At 36.4% G+C, this 23,866-nt stretch overlaps 1 protein-coding gene across 15 annotated transcripts in view; it reads left to right on the forward strand.

Moving 5' to 3' along the window:
• The window catches only part of Tenm4 (teneurin transmembrane protein 4), a 2,842,490-nt gene that overhangs the window by 1,077,728 nt on the left and 1,740,896 nt on the right, over window positions 1–23,866 (forward strand). For all 15 annotated transcript variants that reach the window (XM_048789141.1, XM_048789145.1, XM_048789157.1 and 12 more), the window contains one exon: window positions 7,912–7,969. The gene's annotated coding sequence lies outside the window, so the exon portion shown is untranslated. The remainder of the gene's footprint in view (window positions 1–7,911; window positions 7,970–23,866) is intronic.

A 23,866-nucleotide genomic window follows, 5' to 3' on the forward strand; every position in this document is an offset into this window, starting at 1 on the left:
ACAAAAGACAGGAAGAATAGCTAGAGGGGTGTTACAATGGTCCAGATGAGAAATGATGAAGGCCTGGACCTTTGCACAGGTCTAGAAGGGAAAAGGAAGAGGGGTCATGATGAGATTACAGGTAGATGCCACAGGTGGTTTATTTTATGATTTATGTCATCCACATAAAATGGTGAGAGAAGGATGGGTGAGGACACAGGGTTTCTGTCTGTGGGGTGGTGGCATGGAGAGGGCTTTGCCATGTCATATTTAAAAAGCCAAGTGGAGAAGACCAAGAGGCACTTTTATATCTGAATCTAATGCTCAGATAGAACATTACTGTTGAAAATCATGTTTTGAGACCCTTTTATATATTAAAATAATAAGTCTTTAAAATGCATGAGATTATTTGATTAGGGTCTCTATATAAGCACAAGAGAGCTAAGTGCAAAAATCAGGCATTTGGAAGGTACTTAGGTAAATAAAAGCTTTATGAATTGAAAAGTAGCAAGATCAGGGGTGTCTTAGATCCTTAGGATCTTACAGGTGATAGATGTTTATAGCAATTTCAAACAATAGTGTGCACCACAAATTCCATATGGTCTTATAAAAATTATTATTTCTGCACTACCCTATAGGAATCTGAAGGGTATGTTGTGGCTGTATCCTAGGACATTGCATGTCCTAGAAAGCATCAAAATGATTATATGCAATAGTTTCTGGAGCACACGTTGAGAAACATGGACAGTATTGCTTCTCCGATCTTGGGAAAAGATTAAACCAAGGACATATGCTCATCAAAGCACTTTGGTTAAAGAACTATATGCATGCTTCCTCCAGTTTGCTTGACAGGTAACTGACAAAAGAAAATTCTTGTTATCAATCTTCACATATTAAAAAAAATCACCCAAATCCATGTCAAAACCTCACACACCCAAAGCAGAGTTTGCAGACACAAATAAAAGTCAGTCTGGGGAAAATGAAGGAAATACAATGCAATATATTTGTATTCTGTCACTGAGGCACTGTCTAATGTTGCTGTAACTATGATGTATAGGTCTATCAAAGCATGTGTTACCATGGTCTGAATTTCCCGACTGGAGAAAAATGATTAATGTAGAGATTTGCATTCGATGTGGTCTTGGACATCAATATTTCAGCTTAGGTAAACAGGAGCTTTACCTAATTTATTGGCTCTCATTATGGATGGCTTGTAGAAGCCAAATTCCCCCTCTGCCTCCAAAATGACCTTTTATGCTCTACAAATCAATCTAGAAGTAGTGAAGCAAGTTGGTTAATATTTTAGGGAGAAAAAAATGACTTCACATGTCAGACACTTAATTGTTGTGATTTTGACCCATTTTGAAATTAGTTAACATTTCCTTCAGGCCTCTGACTTCATGCATTATTTATTTTCATCTTGGCGTTGCTTAAATCTCTTCATGTACAATATGCCTATAACATGTGAGGAGATTTTTCTAAATACTGTACTTGAATAATAGCATTATGAGCCTGAAAATATAAAAAACAAAATGTGCCCCCAACCCCCGACACACATACACCTATGCATATTATTTTAGGCCAAGCGGTTGGCTAGTACATTTTAGCTCTCATTGGCAAAGTTTCTAGATGTTACAGCCAGCATTACAGAGCAATTTCCTTGTAAGAGTTTTATATTGCAAAGTGTGTCAGAAGTTAATCAAAGGGTAACAATGCAAAAGTCTATGAATACGCTTCCTGGAGACTGGGGCCAGCCCATGCTGTCAGTCACTGTCAAAACCATGGCACAGAGGGGCGTATTGCGCCTTTTTCTTTCCTGTGAGAAAATGTTCTTGCCCACAAAGGTCAATGTCTTTATGGCATAAATCTATTAGCCTATTGTTGTGGTATGAATCCCAAGGAGAAGGCATCTCATCAGCTGTCTGACTCAGATGCATGGTCTCTGCAGCTTCTTTCAGTAAAGGGGCAAGCCCTGCATCTTGCCTCTGACTGTCAGCATCAGCATGGGCTCATCCCATCATAACCTCTGCATCCCAGTGAGTAATCACTTATGCCTGGCCTTGAGAATGACGATCCCATTACTTGTTCTGTGTAATCATGAGAGAAGCTTTTGGAATCATTAAACAAGCTACACCTTCCAGCCAGCCTAGGCCCCTGCAGAGTTTGGAAGGGGAAAGGTAATCCATGAGAATGTTCCATCATGCTAGCTCTAGGAGAGAAGGGCAATTTACAAGCTGCTCACAGAAGAAATGCTCAGAATGTCTTGTGTGTTTTGGAAATATGCACCACCTTCTAATCACCTGGCTTCCTTTTATTCCTGACACCCATTTGTAGTTGAACAAGAACCAGTGCATAGATGAGGCTCGACAGCTGTTTCCCACATGTACAGAAATAACCATTGCAGCTGTCTAAAACTAGGGCATTTGCATTTGCATCAGTGTGGATTAAATCTTTCATTGATTTGGGTCATCATTTATGTACAAAGCTCATAGAACAAAGGATGTGCATGTCCAAAGCAGTCTTTTAAAGTCTTTAAGCACTAAGAATTTCTGGGGATTATATTCACCTGGTGAAAATGCAGTTTTCTGAAAGATGGTTTTCATTTGCAGACTTTAACTGAGACTCTACTAGGTTCACAGCACACTTTTATTGGTATGCTAAAAAACTCACTCATCTTTCCATCTTCATTATCACCTTCTCCTTGAACTGTTTCCAGTTCCTTGAGTTAGAATTAGTTGACGTCTTTCCTTAGGAATTTGGAACAAAACTTACCTAGATTTGAATATGATGCTCTCATTTCCTAGCAATGCTCATTGAAGTAAATGCTCAACAAATGTTAATGGTCTCTGAATTCCAACAGGAAGGAAAAAAGAAAGGCATTATTAAATATATATACATTTCTATTAACTCAAAATGTATAGCTTTAAACAAAAATGTGTATACTATTTTTATAATTCAGAAGCACTTTCACTTTGTTTCCTCTGAAAATGTCATTTAATATTCTCACATAGTCCTTAGCGTTGGGCTTATCAGTATCCCTAGATATTTTTCAGATGGAGGAACTGAAGTCTTCTAAGTCCAAATCCTAAATTCTCTTTTACACCTTAATTTCATGGAGCAAAAAAACTTAATTTTACTTCAATTTATTTTCTCTTAAATTCAGACTCCTAGATCTCCACAGCATCCTATTTTTCTTTTCATTGTCATAACAAATATTCTCTTTTTATCTTAAATGCTGTTCTATCCTCCTGCCCCAAACAGGATTCTCACTTTGATTTTTTTTGTCTTTTGTCCATAGCTTATCTATGGATAATTTCACATTGTCTTTTTGATCTATGGAACATTATTTATGACTAAAAGCTTTACATGTCTTACAAATACTTCAAACACAGCATGTCCAGGACTTAATGTATTGTCTATCTTTCTAGAACAACACTTCCTATATATCCTGTCTTGGTTAATGAAGCCACTACCACCCACTCAGTCTTCAAACCACAGACCTCTGCCCCTTCCTTCATTACTCCTTACCCTCACTCTCCATACCTAATCGATTCCCACATCCTGTCATTCTCCAAATATATCTCTCAAAACCTGACTCTTCCCTAGAGTGTTGGACACCTTTCCCATGGACAATTGCATGAACATCCACACTGAGTAAATGTTCTCTAGTTTTACTGATTCAGGTTCATCTCTGCCATAAAACATTCAATTATATTAATAAATATATGCGTTTGTGTGTTATCCCCCTCTCATTGTCAGAAAGTGTAATCTTTAAAATAAATAATAGCAATCATTTATTCATGGTGTTTCTAATCTGAACCTGACCTCAAGCCCAGCCTTATCTTCCACTCCTCTAGTCCCTCCAATCCACATCCCCCATTGAAAGCACCACAGTTTCTAAACATACAACCTTCATAGAAACCCAAATAATAAATGGGCTAAGAAACTGAACCGACATTTCTCAGAAGAAGATACACAATCAATCAACAAATATATGAAAAAGTGTTCAACATCTCTAGTAATTAGAAAAATGCGAATTAAAATTACTCTAAGATTTCATCTCACTCCAGTCAGAATGGCAGTTATCAAGAATACAAGCAATAATAAGTGTTGGTGAGGATATGGGGGAAAAGGTACACTTGTACATTGCTGGTGGGACTGCAAATTGGTGCAACCAATCTGGAAAGGGGTATGCAAATTGGTGCAATCAATCTAGAAAACTTGGAGTTGAAACACCATTTAGCCAAGATATGCCTCATTATATACCCAAAAAATCAACATATGATAGTGATGTTTATAGCCTCTCAATTTGCATAGCTAAACCACCAAGCTAAGTGCCCTTCAATAGATGAATGGATAAAAAACTGTGGCATATACATAATGGAATATTAGTCAGCATCAAAAGAGAATAAAATTATGGCATTTGCAGGTAAATGGAGGATTTAGAAAATATCATGCTAAGCAAAGTAAGCCAATTCCACAAACCCAAAGGCCGAATTTCTCTCTGATAAGTGGATGCTGATCTATAATGGGAAGGGGCACAGGAAGAATGGAGAAATTTGGAATGGGCAAAGAGAAGGGGAGGGGGCATGAGGGCAGGAAAGACAGTGGAATGAGAAGGACATTATTACCATAAGTATATGTATGACTGCACAATGGTGCGACTCTACATCATGTGAAACCAGAGGAATGAAAAGTTGTGGCCCATTTGTGTACAGTGTGATGCATTCTGCTCTCATGTGTAACTAATTAGAACAACAACAACAACAACAAAAACTTTCTTAGGGTTAGGGTTGTTGCTCAATGGTAGAGTGCTTTTCTAGCATGTGTGAGTCACTGAGTTCAATTCTCAGCATGGCATATAAATAAATAAAATGAAGATCCATTGACAACTAAACAAAAATAAAAACAAACAAACAAACAAACAAAAAAAGCTTCTTAAGTTTTTCAAAGATACCAGGCTATTGGCCCCCATAGTCCTGAAGGCAATTTTCCCTGCCAAGCATACCTTCCTGTCTGCTTGTCAAAGTACTGCTCCTCCTTGAAGTGCAAGTTCAAGGAAGACACTCCTGACACTTGGCACCAAACCAGAAGGAGCCCTCTTGATTCTGTTCCCTATAGAACCTGGGTTTCCCTCTACTAATGGCTTTTCAGCTGATCTTTCTATCACTCACCAACTTCCAATTGTATTCAGAACACAATCTTTTAAAATTCTCTATACTTGACAATTTGCCACCAACTTAATTTTTATAAAATTAATGAAACTTTCATTTTGTCTAACTTGAATCTTGCTATTTCATTCTCTTTTCTGCTTTCACTCTGGTATAAGACAAACATTTGTGTTCTGTCAATTAGCTTTTTTGGACAGTTTTTATCCTTGATCAAAGAAAAATGAACAAGGTCACTGTGCATGCATGATAGGGTGTCAGAACTATTACATATATGTTAAGTTCTCATCTTTTAATATCTTTTTGCTACTGGAAGAAGGTAACTGTACAAAATGTTACTTATTCAGATGTTCTTTTTATTCAATTAACTTTCACCAGGAATACAATTTGTACCAGACACAGAAGGACAATGAGGATGCATAAGTGACTGCACTACCATTAAATATAAAGACCCATCAATTTAGTCCAGGGTGTATTATTGTTTAAAAAGGCATGTAATGCTCAAAGAGACTTTATTCCTCATTAATTTCTCTGAAACCATTGAAGAGAATTGGAGGACATGGTTACTATTAGAACTTTATAGAATTCTCTTGTACCTACCTCTTAAACATCACCTTCCTGTCCACATTGTTTCTCTCTTAATAATGCAGAAGTAGTCCCTTCCTCTCCTACTCTCTCTCTTTCATGGGCACCTCTTTCTAACTTGCTGCTTCTGAACCACAGACTCCCTATACCACCCTGTGTTACATTCTGTATCTTTGGGGTTTACCACCTCTTCTCACTTTTTCTTGTGAGCATCTTTTCCCTTGCTTTGTCCTTCTTAGACCTGTCTCCTGTACTTCTAACTTTCTAGTTCTATTTTCTCTATCAGTTGCCCCCATTCTACCTCAAAAAATTCACAAATTGATCTGGTGATAAAAGAATTGCATTCAAATAAAAGGATGTAGTGATACAGAGTGAAATGGGAGGGTAACATAAAAAGAAGAATTACTAGTGTTCTTTTAGAGTCAAGGGTAAGAAGTTACCAACATGCCTATTAGCCCATTTTTTACTCATCCATGATGAGATGTAGTGACTTCTTCATACTGTGATGTGATGGGGAGACAATAGAATAAACTATCAGCCATAATATTATATGATACTATAATTATATGATACTATAATTGAGTCATATGCAGGATAGTTTAGGATCATTGCCAAAAACACGTAATTCAGCCAAAGTTTGAAAGAATCTTAAATAAGCGTATTAGAAAATGATTACTGTTTGGAATGAATATTTTTATAATTATGTATTTAAATTTGCTTGATGAACACATGTGAATGGGAGTAGGGGCCTAGAAAGAAAAACTTTGTTTGTTACATTATAATTATACATAGTAATGGGATTCTTTGTTACATATTTGTAATGTACACAATCTAGCAATATAATTTGATCAGTTTTTGTTCACAGCCACTCCCCTGTCTTCCCCTCCTTCCTTCTCTGGGTTGCCTTTCTCTATTCTACTGATCTCTAGATGGGAAATTTGATGATGAAGTTTGCAACTTCTGGACTCATCATAAAACACATTGATTGATGATCAACATATTTAGACTTGTTACACTGGGGTTTTCAACCTAGATGGATTGTCACTAAGACAGTATCTTTTCAAATTCAAGAAACCTTTTTTTACTTTCTAATTCTAAGTTCTGACGTCAATTTGTCTTCTTACATGATCTTAATGAAGACTGATTTTTAAGATTACCATTTCACGTCTTATAATGAATAAAAGCATAAACTGCCTCCTTTTGAAATATTACATGAAGTATGACTGAGTATTGATAACTGAAAACAGAAATATAATGTTATGGTTGTGTGTATTTATGTAGATATGTTTATACTGACAACTGAATTACACATTAATACAATTTTCCACTTTGACCTTTATGAATGTGAATTCCTATCTTAATTTCTGACAGTTTTGGATATTGAAATAAGATCATCATGGTTTCAAGTCATAACAGTTAAAATAATTTTAAGGTTTGCAGTTCTAGAATCTTGGAGGAATCAGAATTTTGGCTGAAATTTCTTGTAGTCTTAATCCTTTCATAAAGAAAAATAGCAAAGTATATCAATCATAACTAATTGTGTATTTCTTTGAAAAGATAATAAGCATAATAAGCATTGTCAAAGAGAAGGCTTCTTTATTATAATTTTAAAATGCTTAAGCCATATTGCCTCAGAATATTCTTTCATGCTAAGGGAAGCATTTATACCCACATATATGATTAAAGATTTAGGATTAGACTCATCACTGCCATACCAGCGTGAAATAAAGTTGCTTATTAACATGTGGGTTATACCTTTGCAAAAGTAAAATCAGGGAAGACATGTTGCACTTGCTGTCTCAGGGGCATTTTATAATTAGACTGGATTCATTTGCCAGACCCCTCCCTGAGCTAACGAGCTAGAGTGCTGCTGTGGCTCTTTGCATTCAGAAAATTGAAGTAAGAGATTAAATGTCTCTACAATGATTCTTGCTTCATTTTGCTAGGTAATTTCTGAAGGCTCGACTCAAGGTGGGTCTGAATTCTGTAGGTGATGTTTGAGTCACTTTATCAGAACATTATTTTCTCTTATTACATTTTTGTTTCTTTCCTGAATTAGGAAGTGAGATCCTGTTAATTATGCTGAACACACTCTGCTTTTCTGAATGCTGTGCATTATACACCTTACTTTCTAGTTTTGTGTTCTACTCATCCTGTTCTTATATTTTCCCTTTTCTAGATAACTCAGCATTTTCAGTGGACTGATTGACTGGAATGGAAAGACTAGGCTGAATGAGGTAAGTCATTTTGGGAGCTGCTGTTAGCGCCCATATTTTCAGGCCAACTATCCTATGATGAACATAAATTTAACCAATCTGGCTTCCTATTGTGGTCAGTTCCACTGTGGTTAGATTCTTGTAAAAGGCTGATTTTAACAGAGCAAGCAAGGCTGGTGGGTAGACCAGTCACTCTTTAGGTCTGTGGGCCTCAGTTGGTCGGCCAAGTGTGGCCATGCCTATGTGTGCAGAAAAGGGCCTTGGCACTGGCAGGATGTTGTCGAGTGGAGGTGAGATTGTGACAAAGAGGAAGATGGACTGGGATTATCATGCAGTAGTTTGTCTGCTGGCCTAGAGAAGGAGCTCAGGAAACTGTGATGTGTAAAGTTCTTGTCTTAAAATCATTTATGCCCATCAATATACTTATTTAGTTTGGGAAGGTCTCTTTTAAGGAAAAACAAAAATTTATATTCAAAATCTTTACTATGGCAGAACTTTAAAAAAATGAAACATTCAGGAAATCATCTTACTACCTGATAATTCAGGCTTATTTACATATCCACATAGTGGAGTGTTATATATGTTCCAAAAACTGTGATTAAGAAAAATTTGCAATCCTAATAGAAAATATGGAGGCAAAATATCAAGTAAAAATGCAGTATGCAAAATAGTCTATATTGGGCTATGACTACAATTTATTCATGAAAATTATATGGAAAGAAAATGCAGTCATTGGCTGATTCTGGAATGTATGTTTTTTTTTTTTTTCATTTTAACATCTCTGAAATCAGTATTTGTCTTACAATTAATGGCACATTCTAGTTGTAATTGGCAGCAGTTTTAATTTTCTTTTTTGAGTAGTACATAAAATGGTGTTGCATTTTCTTATCAATGACATCTTAGATTTGGAAAAAAAAAAGAAACATTTTGCCACTATAACCAGGACAAATTTCATTCAGTGATATAACTATGTCCTTCCTTCCATAGTGAGTATTTATTATATGTACATTTAGAAGAAGTTACAGTGTCTTTGCACTGATATTTGACATTTTCCATAACCAGAAGCAGAAAAACATTGAGTTTATTGTGGATTATTTATTTTAAATGACCTCCAATACCCTACACCACTTTCTAGAGCCCACTTGGGAAAAACAAATTCAGTGGTATCAAATTAATTTTTCACCAGAATTTATTTAGAAATAAAAACATGGTTAGATGTATCTAGAACTCTCAGAACACACTTAGTGTGTACCTTCCCATCAGTTTCCACTCATGGGTGCATTTGTTCCTTTCTTTTGGCCTGTTCAGTTTGTTTTACCCTAATAATCTCTACCACTGGCATTAAAAAAAAATGTGCTACCAAATGCTCAAGACCTTATGAAGGTCCAGAGAGAGGAAGGCTAAATGAGAAGAGCATGGTTAGAAATTCACAAAGATTTAGGCTTACGTAGCCTCCTATAACCAAGTTTTCTCTTCTGTGAAATGAAGACAACAATGTCAGTCTCCTGGTACTATCTTGTATAAGAAGGAGGTGCACTGGATAGATTCAGCGAATTCATGAGCTCATGTGTGTAGAATAATGGATGTGTGTTCATATGCCCTGAAAAATTTGTTTTGCTCCTTCCTTTTTTTCCTGGCATGTGGTTTCCTAAGAAGATAGCACTTCTCACATAACCCTCCAAAAGCATGTTCATCTCCTCTCTCATGATAAACTTTCAAGCCTAAGAAGCCTTCAAAAATATTCTTCTTGGAGCTGGGGTTGTGACTCAATGGTAGAGCACTCGCCTAGCACACATGAGGTACTGTGTTCAATTCTCAGCACCACATTATTTTTTTTTTTAAAGTCTTTTACTTTCATGCAAAAACTCCTTGGGGGAGCCTACAAGTTCTAGCTTACACCTTGGAGTTCCCCCCCCCACACCTCCATTCTGCTGTCCTGAGGTAGGCCAATGAGCTCTCCTGCATGCCTAGCTGCCTTCAGCTCTTCTCTGAATTAATGTGCATAGGGTTAAATGGAAATGGGTAAGAGGAAGCGAGAAATGTGTGAGCTTTGGAAGAAGGTCATCTCATGAGAATTAAGTGTCCCCAAGTGAACAAGAGGCACAAAGAATAATGGGTTCTTCCAAAGTAAGAAAAATATAATCTCTGGGTTTGGGGATCTGGGAACAACTTATGATAGCAACTCTCACATTTACCTAGCTTTTCAGGTCTCCTATTTCTTAGTCCTTCAGTATCACAATCACCAGTAAGTCTTATCTGCTATCCTTTGCTCTATTTTAGCTTCTTTCTTACTCATGCTGACTTTAATTCTTGACATTCTAACCCTAATTTTTTTCATCATTACCACCTGATTCAACCCCATGTTTATCATAATTTGCTCAAATGTTGTTAGTTGGGTTCAGGTGCTACAATTGTCATCTGGGTCTTCAGACACTCTTATTAAGATGTTAGGTCTGCTTGTATTCAGTTTTCCTCTGAACATTTCCCTCAGTCTCCTATAGAGCCTTAAGCCTCAGATAGTGTAGGTTCAACTCATTTGCTTGAGGATTCAGGAAGCATAGCTCTACCTTTCTCCAGAAGAAAATAGATAACTCATATGATGATGAATATAAAAAAAATTCTCCAAATTACCTCTCTACAGAGAAAATAAAAGGTCTCTTATAGTGAGTTTCATGGTGCCATTCAATGGGAATTCCATTGGCAAATCAATTTCTCTCCTGCCAAAGAGGGTTTACAAACCATTCACATTACTGAAAAAGGTTACCACCATAAGGTGAACTAAACCATGCGAAAATCTCTATCAGGTCTTCATAATAGTTAAGTTTAGCATACACAAAAACTGAGAAGCCAGTGACTTCAGGAATGAGGCCCTCCAGTAAAAAGCAATGTCCCAGGGAAGACAACAGGGATGTTGAAGATAAAGGATTTCTTTCTTTACCCTGTTACAAGCTTCATGACTGACAACCTACAATGAGAAAAGATTAATAATAGAAGAGCGTGAAAACATATTTAACGTAAGTTGTATGTATCATGGGAGCCTTCACAAGTGAAGACTCAAAAGACCCAGAGAAAACTTTATGCATGGCCATGCAGAGGCAGGATTGGAGAACAAAAGGTACAATCTGATGGTACTAAACTTAGGTGAACTTAAGGTCTCTTGGTTCAGTTTCATCTTGTCATTCCCCTGTAACATTTTTTTTTTCTTCAAGGAGTAGAGTAGGACTCTTATTATAGGGTCTTCAGGGAAGAAAGCATAAGACAAGTCAGAGAGATCTTCTCACTCCTACCATTAACTTATTTTCCAAGCTGTGACATAGGGGATATAATAATTTAGCTCTGAGTGGGGCAAAAGAATGCAATATTACTTTTGGACAGAGCAGAGTAGATTTGCCCCACAACCACATATGTTTCAGGATTATCTCTGAATTCTTTAATGAGAAGGTGCTAGAATTCAGTAGCAAAGCCTATTGAATAGGATTCAGTGTAAACTCATGTTTTACTTACCATCTGTTCTAGAAGCTAACAATATTTAGGTGAAGAAAAGCAAATGATAACAATACATGTAATATGTGTCATGAAAATGATAACATTTTCTACCATTTATTCATCATTGTCAGTCAGGATATTAAGTGCATGGATTCTCTCATTTAATTCTGTAACAACCTCTGAAGCAGGCGCTATTATCATGCCCATTTTTATCAAAAAAGAGAGCTAATTTAACTTGCCCAAAGCCCCTAAGCTGGTAGAAAATACCTGTAGATTTTAATGTGGTGCTTCTTAACTCTATATATTGAGCTTTTAACGATGAGGTTATATTGTCCTGCGCCTGAAGTAGAGGTGTGCAGTGGAGATAGGATTAGCTTGTGGCAGCTGGGGAGGGTGAGCAGGAACTGGAGGCCTCACAGGGATGGGAAGTGGAAAGGAGGTTAGGAAGTTGCCCCCAAGCACAGCATACATTACCTCCCTGTTTCCTTCTCCCTCACTATCTCTGCCCATTCCCACCTCCACCCATTATCTTCCTATCAAGAAGGCCCAACCAATCTCCACCACACTCCCACTGAGATGTATATTTATATTTTTGTTGTGGAGCAATTTTTTTTTTCTTCTGCAACCTCCCAATACTCTTTCCCTCAAAAAAAGCAGCTATGCCTTGTTTGCTGCTTTAAATGTATGAAATGTGATTGTGTTTACTTTTTGGGATTGAAACCAATCACATACAAAAACACCTTTTTAGGGGAGAAAGATGTCAGCTCTGCCTTGCATTCAAATGCCCAATCTTTTCTGACTCACATTGAGCAACCTTGAGCAAATCACTCTCTGGTTTCTTTCTTCTGCTTGTGCCATGCAGCAGCAGGGAGAAAGGCCATTCCAAATGTGGTGCGATCACTCAAATATTAAAGCTTTTTACGCTCTTTGCTTCTGTTCATTCTTTCTTCTCTTTTGATCTAACAAAACTTCTTAAATTATAAATTAAGGAGTTTGAGGGTTTTTTCCTCTCTCAAGATAAGGGGGGAATATGTGACTTCAAAGAAAAACTTGAGAGGAGTAATGCAGCAGACCAAGTCAATATTTTCATTTGGCATGTGGCACATGACACCTTGAGAATGATGCCACACTTAGGATGATTTTTAAAGATCATTTTTGTGGATGATTTGTTGTTTGCAAATGCAATGAAACAAGGAAGCCATTTTTATTTGGAAGATGAAACGCCATCTCCCAACCCTTTTCAACAGCCTAAAGAATATGTAATCAGCTAATTTTAAAAAATCCAACTCTGAGTTTGCCTCCTGAGATTTTTTCCAGTGGACCAGCTAGTAAATAATTACTTTTAGCCTTTGAAAACACATGAAAAGAAAATTACTATTAAGTCAATCAGAGTGTAATACAAAGGAAAATGTAAGGATGGAGTTGTTTTCTAGAAGAGTGTTTTCTGGCATACAGTTAGCCAGTCATTTTGAGAACTTGTCTTGTTATTTTATTTTTAAATTTGTTGAATTTGGGGAGTATAACTTTCCTTAGGAAGTCTTCCCTGGTTATTTTACCTCCCATCCTGGGTAGCTACCTTCTGAGCTTCTCTGCCCTGCTGGACAAGGCAGAATCAAAGAGCTCCTCATAGGGCATCATAATCAAGAGTTTCTCTGAGCATCTAGACTCTGCACTCTTTGGGGACAGGATGCCACACCATATTCTCTCTTCATCTGCTAACACCCTATGAGGCAGAGTTACAAATTCAGTGCTTGGTTTTGCAAATGAACTGAACTTGGCTGGTCTTAAATGGAAATATGATTATTATCCAGGATTCTTTTTTTTCAGTTCACTAAGATTAAGAGTTTAGAGTCCAATTGCAGCATACAAATAAAATGACAAACATGAAAATAAGGCAACAAGTATTTTTTTTTTCCATTTCTTCAGCCAAGAAATGGTGCCAGAACCTCATAAGAACAAACTGGTCCCAAATATGTTGGTGTTTAAATAAGTCAGAAATAGAGTGAGAACAGGAATTTGAGAATTCTTTTTATTCCTATGTCATTCTTGAATAAAAATGAAGGAGATAATATAAATTTGGAGATTTAACAATGATACTTAACTTCCACTGGGGAAATAAAAACAGTAAACAAGAAACAACGAAAATCCTCAGATAGATGTTCTTTGCATGATAATCTCAAAACTTCCAGCTTGATCCATGCTTTATTTTAAGCTGTGAAAAACATTGCTGTGGAATTTATACTTCTGACTAAATAGCTGAGCCATGGCACACAAACACCATCAACTATTAGTGCAAGACATGACTGTACCAATGATGCTTCTTTATATTAGTATGGTATTTTGCAGTTTATAAACATTTCTACATTTCTCTTGTTCATCCTCATGAAAATCCTGCATGGTAGAAAAACCACATGGTACTATCTTATCCTTGTCTTATAGATTGCAGAACAAATTCTGGGAACTTTCCTTGGGATCATAACACTGTGAATATTAGGAAGCCACAGCACTCAGATAACAGGATAAGAGTTGGCTGTGACAGATTCTCCTGTCTAGAGCTGGACCCTGTCCATCTCAGGCAATCAGTCCAACATCATTTCTTGATGAAGATAACCAGATTTGTATTTGAGTTTTATTGTTTAACATAAGCAGCTACAATTTCTACCAATTTTTACATATTTATTGAACACCTTCTATGAGTTAGGGTCACATAATAAATGTATAAAGCATAAAATAGATATCATTCTGTGAATTTTTAAAATGATTTCATGCGCTGGAAGGAACATTTTTATTTGAACTTATAAAACTGTACAGAGCCAGTATTGCTCTGTCCATTTTCTACAATATGCCTAAGGTAACAATGCTAAAAAGTGTCAGAGCTGGAACTTGAAACCACTTCTGCCCATTTCATGACATCACCCCCACCTCCCTGAATTTGAAGTAGGGGATCTTTCTTATTATCAAGACACTTTTGGAGAACCTGAGTAGGTCTTTGAGGCAAAATATTCTTGAAAATATAACACTTTGAAAGTAGTAGTCATTATCAGCTGATAATTGAATCAAAAGCTGCAAACCAGACAGTGTTCTGACACAGAAGCAGCCCGCAGACCTGTGTTGGAGGTTCCAATTCTCACCTTACAAAGGATAGAGCTGAGGGATTTGTGGCCGCCTTGGTTTTTTTTTTTTTTTTTTTTCTTTGAAATTGGCATCATCTTCATTTATGATAGAAAAATAGGTTGTTCTATGGTAGACAGTCACCTGTTTATTTAGTTGCTCTTGACTATGAACTGAAAGAATTTGCCTGTGGAATCCTCATATATTATGTAAATCCTGCTATCTAAAGTAGAATATTAGATGTAAAGTCATGATAATGGCCAGATTCTGTGTGCCAACTACATGTGGTGATGGATAGAATGTGGGGCTTCAACTTCAAGCTGTGCTTTGCTTTCAGCTGTGTGATGTTGAAGTGGTCCCTTCATTCTGAATCTTTTTCTTGTGTTACAAAGACCAAATGGGATCTAAAGCACTATAAATATGAGGTTGTATCATCATCATGGCCATCCTTTTTAACAACATGGTAATGGGCAAAACTTCTGATTAACGAAAAACAACATTCTCGCTTAAAATATTTTTAGGAGGATTCAGATTAATTTATATATCAGAAAAAATGCAATGCTTAATGAACTATATAAATCTAAAAAAGATTTCTGTAGATTCGTAGCTTCATTTCCTTTCTCTATATTTCCCATTTCCCAAGGGAAATTCCTTTCTTTTCATTTCTGATCCCTTCACTCCAGCAGAAACACGGAAGAAGTGAGTTATCTTTTTGCTAGGTGTGTGATAGGGTTCCTGGGGTGGTGCCAGAGGGGACAGCACTCCTGTGAAGCTATAACTTAACACAGAGTCTCTCAGGATAATTAGTGTCAGAAGGAAGAATATGGGCTGTGGGATAGCTTAGTGGTGGAGAACTTGCCTTCCATGCTCCAAGCCCTGGCATTGATTCCCAGAAAAGGAAGAATAAAAAGCGGGGGCTGGGAGATGTGAGGCAGGTATGTTGTGATCAAGGAACTTAAAGGTGGCCAGGACATGGTGAAATACAAGGGAAAGATTACAGGACAGTACGTGCTCTCCTTTCACGCTTACAGAGAATGAGAGCTTTTTTTCTTTCTTTTTTTTTTATTGGTTGTTCAAAACATTACAAAGCTCATGACATATCATCTTTCATACATTTGATTCAAGTGAGTTATGAACCCACATTTTTACCCCTTATTTTTTTTATTATTTTTACCCTTATTTTTAATTGTGGATATTTTTAATATTCACAATTCTCATTTAAACAGGGAACATATATCCATTAATCTCACAGGGTAGATATAAGGATTACATGAAGTAATATTTTATACACACACACACACACACACAATGCTTTTAAACCACAGAGGTTTATTTAAATGTAATTAGTGGTATCCTGTCTTTGCAATCAACATCACTTTTCCAAGTATGACTTCTTGGAGAACAGACTGTTTAGGTAGTTTTCTTGTACCAAATATTCACTACTTTTCAAGTATGGTTCACAATACTGCACAAGAATTATCATTGCTTCCCCCCAAAAAATAAAATAAAATAAACCCTTCTTGCAGGTCACTAACTTGCTAGTCTACACTTTTTGTTAAGTATCTACTTCTTTTTACCCTAGAAACTCAAGTGCAATAATATCAAAATAATATTATCTATATATGAAGTTACCTTTTATTCATTCAGATATGTAATGATAATCTACTCTATACTAAGTATTATGCTAAGTTCTGTAGTCAAAGAACCAGCTGCAGACAATAGCCAGCCTGGACCTCAGGGATTACTGAATTTGCATGATAACATTACTACATGTACAAAATGAATTTTGCCTGGACCAATTTTTTTGTTCTTTCTTTTATGGGTGATTCATGTCTACAGTTGGGATAACATATTTAACTCGTGAGGATTGCTTGAGATAATGTAAGAGAAATCCTTCTGACAGTTCCCGGCAAGGAATAATTGTAGAATAAGTGGCAATTATCATAGTACAAAGCAGGTGAAAGGAATTTGAATTCATAGAGCATAATCTTTAAATCAGTCTCCCTCCAAAACATCTGTGTATCTACATTCTTAATCCCAAATATCATGATGCACTGTGGCTTTCAGTCATCACTTTCATCCCCATTCTTGTCCTCCTCACCATTGCTATCAAGTTCCTCAATCATAGGAGGAACCTGCGGAGCAAGAACATGAAACTTATTTTGGGTTTCTTAGCAACTAAGTGATGGCCATAGGGAGTGACTCCATGTTTATCTATTCCTAATCCCATTTGTTTTCCTCTTTGGGAAAAATTAAAGCAAAAACTTAATAATGACATCCCACAGAGTTATACCCCACTTCTCTGGATATTTTTGTCCAGTTCTTAGTGTGATATTGAGGGTTATATTATACATATTTATGAAATTCCTATGTTTTTGAAGTCACGTTTTATATTAATCTGATTTCCCTATTTTTTTTTCTGTTCAGGTGTTCCAACAAATTACCTTAAACTGGGTAGTTTATAATCAACAGAAATTGATTGCTCATGGTTTGGGAGGATGGGAATTTCAAAACAGAGGTACAAAAAGATTTGGTTCTGGTGAGGACTCACTCCCTGCTACACAGATGGCATCTTCCATCTCTGTGCTTCTATGGTGAAAGCACAAAAAAGATTGAGCAAGCTCCCTTAGGTCTCTTCCTTGTGGACGGTTTTCCTGTTCTTGAGGACCCCATCCTTCTCATCTCTGAAGATGATGTTTCAACATGAAAGGTTTAGAATAGGACTAGCAGTCCTATCAGAGCATTCTCTCCATGGTCTCCCCTGATTAAATCCTTTTCATAAGCAAAATGCATTCACTGAATCCTAATAGCTTCTAAAATCTTAGCATCAACTCTAAAGTCAAAGTCCAAAGTTTTTTCTAAATGCCATCTACATCATATATGAGTGAGACCTCGGGTATGATTCATCCCGAGGTAAATTCCTCTCAGCTATGAGTCTGTAAAAAATCAAACAAGTTATGAACTTCCAATATTCTATGTTGAGACAGGCATGGGATAGACATTCCTGTTCTGAAAGAGAGAAATAATAAGAAAGAAAAGGGCAATGTAACTGGTCCCAGGTAAGTCCAAAACCTTACAGGGAAAATAGTAAATCTTAAAGCTTAATAATGGTCTTCTTTGATGATTGTTGTATTTTCCAGACACACTGGGATGGGGTTGGATACGTGGGGCATCTTTTCCCCATGACTGTGCTGGGTTCAGCTTACACATCAACTCTCAGGTTGGAGTTACATGCCTGTGACACCTCCAGACTAGAGTTGTACTTTTCTGTGGCTCTACCACTTTGGGCCCACAGGGGCAGCCCTACCTCCTTGACACTAATGAACATTTCCCCATTGGAGGATATCTGCAGAGGCCCCACCCCTGTAGTAGGTCTCTGCTTTAACCAGGTGAGAGAGGCTTCAGGCAGCTGCATGCTTTGAAATTTACATGAAGGCAGGGATGAACCCTGATTTGAGCACTCTGTGCATCTGCAGTTAGTACCACATGGACACAGCTCATAACTTGTTTGATTTTTATAGACTCATAGCTGAGAGAAATTTACCTCGGGATGAATCATACCCGAGGTCTCACTCATATATGATGTAGACGGCATATGTGTCTCCAAAAGTAGTTGTCCAGCTTGAACAGTGACCCACCTAATCCACAGTTAGATTAGGCCTTGTAATTACAGTAGTAGCCGAGGATCACAATACCTGACTGCAGGGAGAGGAGGTATTCTGGGTATATGATGATAAGATGCATTGGAGATCTTTAAAATGATGTGTGGCCTTTCTTCCGGCATCTGACTTCCTTCTGTCTATACTAACACCCTCATCACATGTTCATTTAGCCACACACTGGTGTTCACCCTGAATACGTTTTCAAATTTTTCAGTAGAGAATTTTCTAAATATTTATGTTCTGATTTCCCTTTGATCATAAATTCTATGTTTAACTCATTTCTCTTTTCTTGGTTTTTTATGGTAAACAGTTAAGGGGAGCCAAGGTGTACTCTAATGCTTTATGTAGATATTTCTTTTGCCAGATATCCTATTTCAACATGTGGGGGTTTTTCCTCTCATAAAGTAGTAAGTAGGACATTAGGACATAGACATGATTCAGACACACACATTGTTTTGCTTTGTTGTGTGCTAACTTATGACAGGAATCACCTTCCCTCCAGTCTCCAATAACCTTTCTCATTTCCATCTGAGACCAGGAAAGACATTCTGAGACCCCATCAGAATGCCACGAACAGTCCATGCTTCTGCCAATATTCTTCTGACAACACCTTAGGTGATCCCTAGGAAGTTATGGCTTTCTCCTCTTCTTCTGAGCTCTCCCCCAGGATCACAACAATCTAAGGATTTTCATAGCAAGTACCTTTACATTCATGAAGCTTTGACCCACCTCACAGTTTCAAAGCCACTTCCACATTGTGAGGTATTGAGACAGCAGTATTCCAAAGCTCAGTACTGATTTCTAACTATGTCCATTTGTGTTGCTATAATACAATATCTTAGTTGAGTAATTCATAAGCAAAGGAATATTATTGTTATTCACAGTTCTAGAGACCAAGAAGTCCAAAATCAAGGTACTAGTTTGGTGCCTGGTAAGGGCTCACTCTGTTTTATGAATGGGATCCTCTAGCTATGTCCTTACATGATGAACAGCCAAAAATATTCAAAAAATCATGTTCAGGTTGATTTTTTAACTGTTTTATTGGTGGATTATAGTTATATAATAGTGGGATTTATTTTGACATATTCACACATGCATGGAATATAATTTACTCCAGCACATCCACATTTTCTTCTCTCCTCCCATCTTCTGCCGCCTTTCCTTTACTCTTGTGGTCTTCCTTCTATTTATCTATTGTTTGTTAAATTGGTGCTTATATATATATTAATAAATATGGAATTCACTGTGGTATATACATACATAAACATACCATGATTTAGTCAATTTCAGTCCACATTTTTTCACTTTTTTCCTCCTTTCTCCCTATTACCCACTCTCTCTGTTTGCACTGATCACTCATCAATTTTTATTGGATTCTCCCCCTTTTTATTATCTCTGTGTTTCTCTCAAGCTCTCTTCATGTGAGACAAACCATTCAAACTTTTACTTTCTCAGTCCTGGCTTATTTCACTTAGCATGATATTCTCTAGTTCTTTCCATTTGCCAGAAAATGACATATTTCATTTTGAATTATGTCTGTATATGTTCTTGAAATGTACACACACATGCACACACACACAGCTTCATTGAGTATATAAAGCACATTTTCTTATCCATTAATATCTTGAGGAACACTGAGACTAGTTCCATAACTTGTCTGTTGTGCATTGCACTGCTAAAAACATTAGTATACCTGTATCACTATAGTATGCTGACTTCGGTTCCTCTGGAGAAACTCCAATGAGTGGTATGGCTGGGACATGATTGGTTCCATTGCTAATGTTTTGAGGAATCTCCATACTGCTTTACAAAGGGATTATACTAATTTTTAGTCCCACCAACAATGTGTACATGTAATTTTTGCCCTGCTCCTTTCTATCATGTAGTGTGTGTGTGTGTGTGTGTGTGTGTGTGTTTGTGTGTATGTGTGTGTTTTGGAACCAGGTATTGAACCCAGGGGTGCTTAACCACTAACCATATCCACAACCCTTTTTATTTTTATTTTTTTAGAGACAGGGTCTTGCTGAGTCACTTAGGACCTTGATAAGTTGCTGAGGCTGGCTACCGATCGTCCTGCTTCAGCCTCTTGAGTTGCTGAGATTATAGGCATGTGCCACTTTGCCTGGCAATTATTAATCACATTATTGATGATTACCATTATGACTGAAGTAAGATGAAATCTCAATGTAGATTTGATTTGTATTTCCCTAACTGCTAGAGATGTTGAATATTTTTCATATATTTGTTGGACATTTATGTTTCTGTCTTTGAGAATTATCCCTTTATTTCTTTTCCCCATTTATTAATTAGGCTATTTGTTTACTTGGTTTTAAGATTTTTGAGTTCTTCATATATTCTGGATGTTAGTCCCCTGTTGGAGGAGTAACTGGCAAAGATGTTTTTCCCCATTCTGTGGGTTCTATCTTCACTCTCTTGTTTCTTTTGTTGTACAAAAGTTTTCTAATTTGATGGCATCCCACTTATTAATTGTTGGTTTAATTTCTTGAGGTTTAGGGATCTTTTTATGAAAGTGGGTAGTTGTACCAGTATGTTAAAGTGTTGACCCTGTGTTTCTTGCTAGCAGTTGGAAAATTTCTTGTCTAATTCCTAGTTCTTTGATCCATTTTGTGTTGACTTTTGTGCAAGGTGAGAGATGGGGATATATTTTCATTCTTCTACTTGTGGATATTCTGTTTTCATGGCAACATTTGTTTAAAAAGTCTATCTTTTCTTTAACATATGTTTTTGGCAACTTTGTCAAGTATCAGATGACTGTAACTATGTAGGTTTGTCTCCGTAATTTGATTCTATTCCATTGGTCTTCATATCTATTTTGATGGCAATACCATGATGTTTTTGTTATTATTGCTCTATAGTATAATTCAAGATCATGTATTATATATAATTCCTCCACTATTACTCTTCTTACTAAGTTTGGGTCTTTTATTTTCCATATAAATTGTAGGACTGTTTTTTGTTTTCAGTTAATTGAAGAACATCATTGGTGTTTTGATGGGAATTGCATTTAACCTGTAAATAGCTTTTGGTAGTATGGCCATTTTGACAATATTAATTCTTCTTCTCCAAGAACACAGAAGGTCTTTCCATCTTCTAAGTTCTTCTTCAATTTCCTTCTTTAGGGCTCTATAATTTTTATTCTAGAATTCTTTTACCTCCTTGGTTAGATCGTTTTATGAGCCTTAATTCTATTTGTGAGAATTTTCCCCTCATGATCTTTTTACCTTAAAACTATCCACAGCCTCTTAAAACCAATATATTGGGAATTAAATTTAAATATATAAATTATCAAGAAACACAAACATTAAGACTATTATAGCTTGAAAATACATTTCCTTCATAACTCATGTTGAAATTTGGTTGCCATATTGGTAATGTTAAAGGGATGGACCTTTGTGAGGTAATAGGTTTATGAGGACTTTGCCTTCATTGATGGGATTGATGCCATTATTAAGGCAAATTAAGTCTCATTTTTTTTTACCTTTTTTCCTTTCCATCTTACATCATGAGATAAATATGGTATTCTTTCTCTCTGTGGGACTGTGAAAGAACATGTCATTATTAACAAGAAAATATGGAAGTATAAAATTCATTGGTGAGCACACAAATTCAGAATGCTGTAGTATTGTAATTGTGTGTAAAAATCATATCTTTAGTATGAAGGTCAAAGAATGAACTCTTAAAATACTAATAGCTACAATAATTTGTTACAGGATATATGATCTCAATGCACAAACTATGACCCTGAAAACATAAAGGAATATATATTTTGAAAGTGACAAATATTAAATTATTATAATTTTCAAGTAGTCTGTTATAACTATGTTTCCATGTAAGCCCCATGGTAACCATGAAACAGAAACCTATGTACCTACACAAAAGATAAATACCAAGTAATCAAAGCATATCACTAAAGAAAATTATCCTGTTCACAAAGGAAGGCAGCAGGAGAGCAAGAAAGAACAAATGACTGAAAAACAAGCAGGAAAGAATTAATAAAATGGCAAGTAGTAAATCCTTACCTATTAATTGTTGCCTTGAATAGAAATGAACTAAATTGGCCAATCAAAAGACATAATGTGACTGAGTGGATAAAAAATAAGACACAACTCTCTGGCATCCAGGATACTCACCTCTCATTTAAGAACACATATAAATTGAAAGTGAAAGGATAGAAAAAAGATACCTATGCAAATGACAACCCAAAGAGAGCAGTGGTAGCTCTAAAAATTCAGATAAAACATGCATTAAGTCAAAAGCTATAACATGAAGCAGAGGAGAACACTATATTGTGAAAAAGAGATTAGTTCATCAAACGGATATGATGATAAATTTTTGCATAAGATATTAAAGGACCTAAATATGTAAGTAAATATTTGTAGATTGGAAGATGCTGAGAATCTGGAAGACAATGATAGCAGGAGATTTTAGTACAATAGTTAGAGCTATGGACAGATCATTCAGACAGAAAATTAATAAGGAAACATCAGACTTAAACTGCATTTTATATCAAATTGAACTAACATTTCATTCAATATCAGCAAAATACACATTCTTCTCACACGTGCACAGTTCTTAGTCCTATGTTAGTTCCCCAAAGAAGTCTTGACAAATTTAAGAGAGGCAAATTCATGTAAGTATCTTTTCCAAACACAAAAAATATAAAGCCAGAAATTACTAACAGAAGAAATTTTGGGAAAATTAACAAATTCCTGGGAATTAAATAACATGCTCCTAAAGACATAGAGAGTCCAGGAAGAAACCAAAATATAAATTTAAAATTAAGATAAATGAAAATGGAAATATAGAAGACCAAAACTTATGCAGCAAATGAAATTCAAATACAGAAGCTTGCTGGGCAGATTAGCACATGCCTGTAATCCCAGAAGGTTGGGAGGCTGAGGCAGGAGGATTATGAATTCAGAGCCAGCCTCAGCAACTTAGTGAGGTGCTAAGTAACTCAGCAAGACCCTGTCTCTAAATAAAATATAACAAAGGGCTGGGGATATAGCTCAGTGGGTAAGCACACCTGGGTTCAATCTCTGGTACCCAATATAAAAACAAACAACAATAACAACAACAACAAAAACCAAACCAAAACAAAAATCCATAGAAACAGAAATCAGATTGGTTGTTGCCAGGGACTAGGGAGAGAGAAATAGAGAGTGACTTCTCAGTGGTGTCGGGTATTCTCTTGGGTTGATGAAAAGAATTGGAACTGGAAAGATGTGACTGTTGAACAACACTGTGAACTTACTCAAATGGTGACTGTGTGAATTTAAAAAGAAAGTTAAATGGGCAGAAATATTCTTGTGTTTTAAAATTCTAACACAAATGAGAAAATGTAGTAATAATCAGATCTGTTTTTTTTTAAATGCTCAATAAAATCCTCAGAAAGTAGAGGCAAGAGAGACCTCACCTCCTCTCTCCCCAAGGCTTTTGGAAAAAAGATGGCTAGTTAATGAAATCATGAAGATTCCCACCAATGCTCTCTAGCTTCAAGACTGAGGGAGTGAGTAAAAAAATTTTGGGAAAATTTTAGGAAAAGTTCTTGAAGCAGTGCTTGACCCTGGGTATTGTTGGGGGAGGAAGGGCCTCCAGGTCAAAATGTGGACCTGCAGGAATGTGGTGAGGTCAGGAG

This window comes from Marmota marmota, unplaced genomic scaffold (assembly GCF_001458135.2).
Source record: "Marmota marmota marmota unplaced genomic scaffold, marMar, whole genome shotgun sequence".
Classification (NCBI taxonomy): Eukaryota; Metazoa; Chordata; class Mammalia; order Rodentia; family Sciuridae; genus Marmota; species Marmota marmota.